The following is a 9,958-nucleotide window of genomic DNA, read 5'->3' as shown; positions in this document are numbered from 1 at the left end:
AATTTTGAACATTTTTCGAAAAAATTCCTTAGTGATATTTTCGAAAATTTGCCAAATTTCGACTCTTTTATTTTTTGACATAACTAGTTATTATGGCTCTATAAGATGATGTTAACCAAATAAATGTGAATAAATGTGAATAAATGACAATATTATAGCATAATTATCGAATTTTAAAAAGTGGACATTTTGCCATTTTTTGAAAAAATTCTTTTGGTCCCCCGCAGTGAAATTTTCGAAAAATAGCAAAATTTAGACCTTTTTATTTTTTTACACAACTAGTTACTATGGCTCTATAAGATGATGTTACCACAATATATGTGCATAAATGGCAATATTATAGCATAATTATCGAAATTAAAAAAGTGGAAATTTTTGACATTTTTCGAAAAAATTCCTTTGGTCCCCCGCAGTGTAATTTTCGAAAAATTGCCAAATTTTGACCCTATTTTTTGACATAACTAGTTATTATGGCTCTATAAGATGATGTTAACAAAATATATGTGCATAAATGACAATATAGCATAATTATTGAAGTTTAAAAAGTCGACATTTTTGACATTTTTCTACAAAATTTCTTTGGTCCCCTGCAGTGTAATTTTCAAAAATTTGTCAAATTTCGAACCTTTTATTTTTTGACATAACTAGTTACTACAGCTCTATAAGATGATGTTAACACAATATATGTGCATAAATGGCAATATTATAGCATAATTATCGAAATTTAAAAAGTTGAAATTTTCGAAAAATAGCAAAATTTAGACCTTTTTATTTTTTTGCACAACTAGTTACTATGGCTCTATAAGATGATGTTACCACAAAATATGTGAATAAATGGCAATATTATAGCATAATTATTGAAGTTTAAAAATTGGAAATTTTTGACATTTTTAAAAAAAATTTCTTCGGTCCCCCGCAGTGAAATTTTCGAAAAATGATTAAATTCTGACCCATTTATTTTTTGACATAATTAGTTTTTATGGCTCCATAAGATGATGTTAACACAATATATGTGCATAGATTGCATTATTATAGCATAATTATTGAAATTTAAAAAGTCGACATTTTTGACATTTTTCTACAAAATTTCTTTGGTCCCCCGCAGTGTAATTTTCAAAAAATGGTCAAATTTCGACCCTTTTATTTTTTGACATAACTAGTTACTAACAGCTCTATAAGATGATGTTAACACAATATATGTGCATAAATGGCAATATTATAGCATAATTATCGAAATTTAAAAAGTTGAAATTTTTGACATTTTTCGAAAAAAATTCCTTCGGTCCCCCGCTGTGTAATTTTCGAAAAACGGCCAAATTTTGACCCTTTTGCTTTTTGACATAACTTGTTATTATGACTCTATAAGATGATGTTAACAAGATATATGTGCATAAATGACAATATTATAGCATTATTATTGAAGATTAAAAAGTTTCAATTTTGAACATTTTTCGCAAAAATTCCTTCAGTCCCCACGCAGTGAAATTTTCGAAAATTTGCCAAATTTTGACCCTTTTATATTTTGACATAACTAGTTATTATGGCTCTATAAGATGATGTTAACCAACGAAATGTGAATAAATAACAATATTATAGCATAATTATCGAATTTTAAAAAGTGGACATTTTTGCCATTTTTCGAAAAAATTCCTTTGGTCCCCCGCAGTGAAATTTTCGTAAAATGGCCAAATTTCGACCCTTTTATTTTTTGTAATAACTAGTTACAATGGCTCTATAAGATGATGTTACCACAATATATGTGCATAAATTGCAATATTATAGCATAATTATTGAAGTTTAAAAAGTGGAAATCTTGGAAATTTTTTTAACAATTCCTAGGGTCTCCTGCCGTGAAATTTTCGAAAAATAGAACAAATGTCGACCCATTTATTTTTTAACATAACTAGTTACTCTGGTTCTATAAGATTATATTTACACGTTACGACAATATATGTGCATAAATGACAATATTATAGAATAATTATTGAAGTTTAAAAAGTGGAAATTTTGGACGTTTTTCGAAAAAATTCCTTCGGTCCCACCGGCAGTGAAATTTTCTAAAAATTGCCAAATTTCGACCCCTTTATTTTTTGACATAACTAGTTTTTATGGCTCTATAAGATGATATTAACCAAATAAATATGCATAAATGACAAAATTATGGCATAATTATGGAATTTTTAAAAGTGGAAATTTTTGACATTTTTTGAAAAAATTCCTTTGGTCCCCCGCAGTGACATTTTCGAAAAATAGAACAAATGTCGACCCATTTATTTTTTAACATAACTAGTTACTCTGGTTCTATAAGATGATATTTACACGTTACGACAATATATGTGCATAAATGACAATATTATAGAATAATTATTGAAGTTTAAAAAGTGGAAATTTTGGACGTTTTTCGAAAAAATTCCTTCGGTCTATAAGATGATGTTAACAGTATATATGTGCATAAATGGCAATATTATAGCATAATTATCGAAATTAAAAAAGTGGAAATTTTTGTGAAATTTTCTAAAAATTGCCAAATTTCGACCCTTTTATTTTTTGACATAACTAGTTTTTATGGCTCTATAAGATGATATTAACCAAATAAATATGCATAAATGACAAAATTATAGCATAATTATGGAATTTTTAAAAGTGGAAATTTTTGACATTTTTTGAAAAAATTCCTTTGGTCCCCCGCAGTGAAATTTTCGAAAAATGGTCAAATTCTGACCCTTTTATTTTTTAACATAACTAGTTTTTATGGCTTCATAAGATTATGTTAACACAATATATGTGCATGAATTGCAATATTATAGCATAATTATTGAATTTTATAAAGTGGAAATTTTTGACATTTTTCGAAAAAATTCCTTTTTTCCCCCGCAGTGAAATTTTCGAAAAATGTCAAAATTTAGACCTTTTTATTTTTTTACACAACTAGTTACTACTATGGCTCTATAAGATGATGTTACTACAATTTATGTGCATAAATGGCAATATTATACCATAATTATTGAAGTTCAAAAAGTGGAAATTTTTTGACATTTTTGGAAAAAATTCCTTCTGTCCCCCGCAGTGAAATTTTCGAAAAATGGTCAAATTCTGACCCTTTTATTTTTTGACATAACTAGTTTTTATGGCTTCATAAGATTATGTTAACACAATTTATGTGCATAAATGGCAATATTATAGCATAATTATTGAAGTTTAAAAAGTGAAATTTTTTGACATTTAAAAAAAAAATTTCTTCGGTCCCCCGCAGTTCAATTTTCGAAAAATGGCCAATTTTCGACCCTTTTATTTTTTAACATAACTAGTTATTATGGCTCTATAAGATGATGTTAACCAAATAAATGTGAATAAATGACAATATTATAGCATAATTATCGAATTTTAAAAAGTGGACATTTTTGCCATTTTTCGAAAAAATTCCTTTGGTCCCCCGCAGTGAAATTTTCGAAAAATAGCAAAATTTAGACCTTTTTATTTTTTTACACAACTAGTTACTATGGCTCTATAAGATGATGTTACCACAATATATGTGCATAAATGGCAATATTATAGCATAATTATTGAAGTTTAAAAAGTGGAAATTTTTGACATTTAAAAAAAAATTTTCTTCGGTCCCCCGCAGTGAAATTTTAGAAAATGATCAAATTCTGACCCATTTATTTTTTGACATAACTAGTTACTACGGCTCTATAAGATGATGTTAACAGTATATATGTGCATAAATGGCAATATTATAGCATAATTATCGAAATTAAAAAAGTGGAAATTTTTGACATTTTTCGAAAAAATTCCTTTTGTCCCCCGCAGTAAAATTTTCATAAAATGGCCAAATTTCGACCATCTTATTTTTTGTAATAACTAGTTACTATGGCTCTATAAGATGATGTTACCACAATATATGTGCATTAATGGCAATATTATAGCATAATTCTTGAAGTTTAAAAAGTGGAAATTTTGGACATTTTTTTAACAATTCCTAGGGTCTCCTGCCTTGAAATTTTCGAAAAATAGAACAAATGTCGACCCATTTATTTTTTAACATAACTAGTTACTCTGGTTCTATAAGATGATATTTACACGTTACGACAATATATGTGCATAAATGACAATATTATAGAATAATTATTGAAGTTTAAAAAGTGGAAATTTTGGAAGTTTTTCGAAAAAATTCCTTCGGTCCCACCGGCAGTGAAATTTTCTAAAAATTGCCAAATTTTTTGACATAACTAGTTTTTATGGCTCTATAAGATGATATTAACCAAATAAATATGCATAAATGACAAAATTATAGCATAATTATGGAATTTTTAAAAGTGGAAATTGTTGACATTTTTTGAAAAAATTCCTTCGGTCCCCCGCAGTGAAATTTTCGAAAAATGGTCAAATTCTGACCCTTTTATTTTTTAACATAACTAGTTTTTATGGCTTCATAAGATTATGTTAACACAATATATGTGCATGAATTGCAATATTATAGCATAATTATTGAATTTTAAAAAGTGGAAATTTTTGACATTTTTCGAAAAAATTCCTTTTTTCCCCCGCAGTGAAATTTTCGAAAAATGTCAAAATTTAGACCTTTTTATTTTTTTACACAACTAGTTACTACTATGGCTCTATAAGATGATGTTACTACAATTTATATTCATAAATGGCAATATTATAGCATAATTATTGAAGTTTAAAAAGTGGAAATTTTTGACATTTTTGGAAAAAATTCCTTCTGTCCCCCGCAGTGAAATTTTCGAAAAATGGTCAAATTCTGACCCTTTTATTTTTGACATAACTAGTTTTTATGGCTTCATAAGATTATGTTAACATAATTTATGTGCATAAATGGCAATATTATAGCATAATTATTAAAGTTTATGAAGTGGAAATTTTTGACATTTTTTGAAAAAATTCCTTCGGTCCCCCGCAGTGAAATTTTCGAAAAATGGTCAAATTCTGACCCTTTTATTTTTTTACCCAACTAGTTACTATGGCTCTACAAGATGATGTTACCACAATATAATAATAAATATGCATAAATGACAATATTATAGCATAATTATGGAATTTTAAAAAGTGGAAATTTTTGCCATTTTTCGAAAAAATTCTTTTGGTTCCCCGCAGTGAAATTTTCAAAAAATTGCCAAATTTAGACCTTTTTATTTTTTTACCCAACTAGTTACTATGGCTCTACAAGATGATGTTACCACAATATATGTGCATAAATGGCAATATTATAGCATAATTATGGAATTTTAAAAATTGGAAATTTTTGCCATTTTTCGAAAAATTACTTCGGTCCCCCGCAGTGAAATTTTGGAAAAATTGCCAAATTTCGACCGTTTAATTTTTTGACATAACTAGTTACTATGGCTCTATATGATGATGTTAACACTATATATGTGCATCAATCGCAATATTATAGCATAAATATCGAAAGTTGAAAAGTGGAAATTTTTGCCATTTTTCGAAAAAAATTCTTTGGTCCCCCGCAGTGTAATTTTCAAAAAATGGTCAAATTTCGACCCTTTTATTTTTTAACATAACTAGTTACTCTGGCTCTATAAGATGATATTAACACAATATATGTGCATAAATGGTAATATTATAGCATAATTATCGAATTTTAAAAAGAGGAAATTTTTGAAATTTTTCGAAAAAAATTCCTTCGGTCCCCTGCAGTGTAATTTTCAAAAAATGTCAAAATTTCAACCCTTTTATTTTTTGACATAACTAGTTATTATGGCTCTATAAGATGATGTTAACCAAATAAATGTGCATAAATGACAATATTATAGCATAATTATCGAATTTTAAAAATTGGACATTTTTGCCATTTTTCGAAAAAATTCCTTTGGTCCCCCGCAGTAAATTTTTCGAAAAATGTCAAAATTTAGACCTTTTCTTTTTACACAACTAGTTACTATGGCTCTATAAGATGATGTTACTACAATTTATGTGCATAAATGGCAATATTATAGCATAATTATTGAAGTATAAAAAGTGAAAATTTTTGACATTTTTTGTAAAAATTCTTTCGGTCCCCCGAAGTGAAATTTTCGAAAAATGGTCAGTTTTTATGGCTTCATAAGATTATGTTAACACAATATTATAGCATAATTATTGAATTTTAAGAAGTGGACATTTTGAAATATTTCTACAAAATTTCGTTGGTCCCCCGCCGAAAAATTTTCGTAAAATGGCCAAATTTCGACCCTTTTATTTTTTGACATTACTAGTTTTTATGGCTTCATAAGATTATGTTAACACAATATATGTGCATAAATTGCAATATTATAGCATAATTATTGAATTTTAAAAATTGGACATTTTTGAAATATTTCTACAAAATTTCTTTGGTCCCCCGCCGAAAAATTTTCGTAAAATGGCCAAATTTCGACCCTTTTATTTTTTGACATAACTAGTTACTATGGCTCTATAAGATGATGTTACTACAATTTATGTGCATGAATGGCAATATTATAGCATAATTATTTTAGTTTAAAAAGTGGAAATTTTTGACATTTAAAAAAAAAATTTCTTCGGTGCCCCCGCAGTGTAATTTTCAAAAAATGGCCAAATTTCGACCCTTTTATTTTTTGACATAACTAGTTATTATGGCTCTATAAGATGATGTTAACCAAATAAATGTGAATAAATGACAATATTATATTATAATTATCGAATTTTAAAAAGTGGACATTTTTGCCATTTTTCGAAAAATAGCAAAATTTCGACCTTTTTAATTTTTTACACAACTAGTTACTATGGCTCTATAAGATGATGTTACCACAATATATGTGCATAAATGGCAATATTATAGCATAATTATTAAAGTTTAAAAAGTGGAAATTTTTGACATTATTTTAAAAAATTCCTTCTGTCCCTCGCAGTGAAATTTTCGAAAAATGATCAAATTCTGACCCATTTATTTTTTGACAAAATTAGTTTTTATGGCTCCATAAGATGATGTTAACACATGTGCATAAATTGCAATATTATAGCATAATTATTGAATTTTAAAAAGTCGACATTTTTGCAATTTTTCTACAAAATTTCTTTGTTTCCTCGCAGTGTAATTTTCAAAAAATGGTCAAATTTCGACCGATCGAAAAGTAGCAAAATTGAGACCTTTTTATTTTTTTACACAACTAGTTACTATGGCTCTATAAGATGCTGTTACCACAATATATGTGCATAAATGGCAATATTATAGCATAATTATTGAAGTTTAAAAAGTGGACATTTTTGACATTTAAAAAAAAATTTCCTTCGGTCCCCCGCAGTGTAATTTTCCTAAAATGGCCAAATTTCGACCCATTTATTTTTTGACAAAATTAGTTTTTATGGCTCTATAAGATGACGTTAACAAAATATATGTGCATAAATGACAATATTATAGCATTATTATTGAAGTCTAAAAAGTGGAAATTTTTGACATTTTTCGAAAAAATTCCTTTGGTCCCCGCAGTAAAATTTTCGTAAAATGGCCAATTTTCGACCCTTTTATTTTTTGTAATAACTAGTTACTATGGCTCTATAAGATGATGTTACCACAATATATGTGCATAAATGGCAATATTATAGCATAAATCTTGAAGTTTAAAAATTGAAAATTTTGGACATTTTTTGAACAATTCCTTGGGTCTCCTGCCGTGAAATTTTCGAAAAATAGAAAAAATGTCGATCGATTTATTTTTTAACATAACTAGTTACTCTGTTTCTATAAGATGATATCTACACGTTACGACAATATATGTGCATAAATGACAATATTATAGAATAATTATTGAAGTTTAAAAAGTGGAAATTTTGGACGTTTTTTGAAAAAATTCCTTCGGTCCCCCGCAGTGAAATTTTCGAAAAATGGTCAACCTTTATATTTTTTGACATTACTAGTTTTTATGGCTTCATAAGATTATGTTAACACAATATATGTGCATAAATTGCAATATTATAGCATAATTATTGAATTTTAAAAATTGGCCTTTTTTGAAATATTTCTACAAAATTTCTTTGGTCCCCCGTAGTGAAATTTTCGAAAAATAGCTAAATTTAGACCATTTTATTTTTTTACACAACTAGTTACTATGGCTCTATTAGATGATGTTACTACAATTTATGTGCATAAATGGCAATATTATAGCATAATTATTGAAGTTTAAAAAGTGGAAATTTTTGACATTTTTTGAAAAAATTCCTTCGGTCCCCCGCAGTGAAATTTTCGAAAAATGGTCAACCTTTATATTTTTTGACATTACTAGTTTTTATGGCTTCATAAGATTATGTTAAAACAATATATGTGCATAAATTGCAATATTATAGCATAATTATTGATATTTAAGAAGTGGACATTTTTGAAATATTTCTACAAAATTTCTTTGGTCCCCCGCCGAAAAATTTTCGTAAAATGGCCAAATTTCGACCCTTTTATTTTTTGACATTACTAGTTTTTATGGCTTCATAAGATTATGTTAACACAATATATGTGCATAAATTGCAATATTATAGCATAATTATTGAATTTTAAAAATTGGACATTTTTGAAATATTTCTACAAAATTTCTTTTGTCCTCCGCCGAAAAATTTTCGTAAAATGGCCAAATTTCGACCCTTTTATTTTTTGACATAACTAGTTACTATGGCTCTATAAGATGATGTTACTACAATTTATGTGCATAAATGGCAATATTATAGCATAATTATTTTAGTTTAAAAAGTGGAAATTTTAGACATTTAAAAAAAAAATTTCTTCGGTCCCCCGCAGTGTAATTTTCGAAAAATGGCCAAATTTCGACCCTTTTATTTTTTGACATAACTAGTTATTATGGCTCTATAAGATGATGTTAACCAAATAAATGTGAATAAATGACAATATTATATTATAATTATCGAATTTTAAAAAGTGGATTTTTTTGCCATTTTTCGAAAAATAGCAAAATTTAGACCTTTTTATTTGTTTACACAACTAGTTACTATGGCTCTATAAGATGATGTTACCACAATATATGTGCATAAATGGCAATATTATAGCATAATTATTAAAGTTTAAAAAGTGGAAATTTTTGACATTATTTTAAAAAATTCCTTCTGTCCCCCGCAGTGAAATTTTCGAAAAATGATCAAATTCTGACCCATTTATTTTTTGACATAATTAGTTTTTATGGCTCCATAAGATGATGTTAACACAATATATGTGCATAAATTGCAATATTATAGCATAATTATTGAATTTTAAAAAGTCGACATTTTTGCAATTTTTCTACAAAATTTCTTTGGTTCCTCGCAGTGTAATTTTCAAAAAATGGTCAAATTTCGACCCTTTCATTTTTTGACATAACTAGTTACTACACCTCTATAAGATGATGTTAACACAATATATGTGCATAAATGGCAATATTATAGCCTAATTATCGAAATTTAAAAAGTGGAAATTTTTGACATTTTTCGGAAAAATTCCTTCGGTCCCCCGCAGTGTAATTTTTCTAAAATGGCCAAATTTCGACCCTTTTATTTTTTTACATAACTAGTTATTATGGCTCTATAAGATGACGTTAACAAAATATATGTGCATAAATGACAATATTATAGCATTATTATTGAAGTTTAAAAAGTGAAATTTTTTGACATTTTTAAAAAAAATTTCTTTGGTCCCCCGCAGTGTAATTTTCGAAAAATAGCCAAATTTCGACCCTTTTATTTTTTAACATAGCTAGTTATTATGGCTCTAAAAGATAAGAATTTTAAAAAGTGGACATTTTTGCCATTTTTCGAAAAAATTCCTTTGGTCCCCCGTAGTGAAATTTTCGAAAAATAGCAAAATTTAGACCTTTTTATTTTTTTACACAACTAGTTACTATGGCTCTATAAGATGATGTTACCACAATATATGTGCATAAATGGCAATATTATAGCATAATTATTGAAGTTTAAAAAGGGGAAATTTTGGACATTTTTCGAAAAA

The sequence above is a fragment of the Antedon bifida genome, chromosome 11 (assembly GCF_963402885.1).
Source record: "Antedon bifida chromosome 11, ecAntBifi1.1, whole genome shotgun sequence".
NCBI lineage: Eukaryota > Metazoa > Echinodermata > Crinoidea > Comatulida > Antedonidae > Antedon > Antedon bifida.
This window is presented reverse-complemented; position numbering follows the sequence as displayed.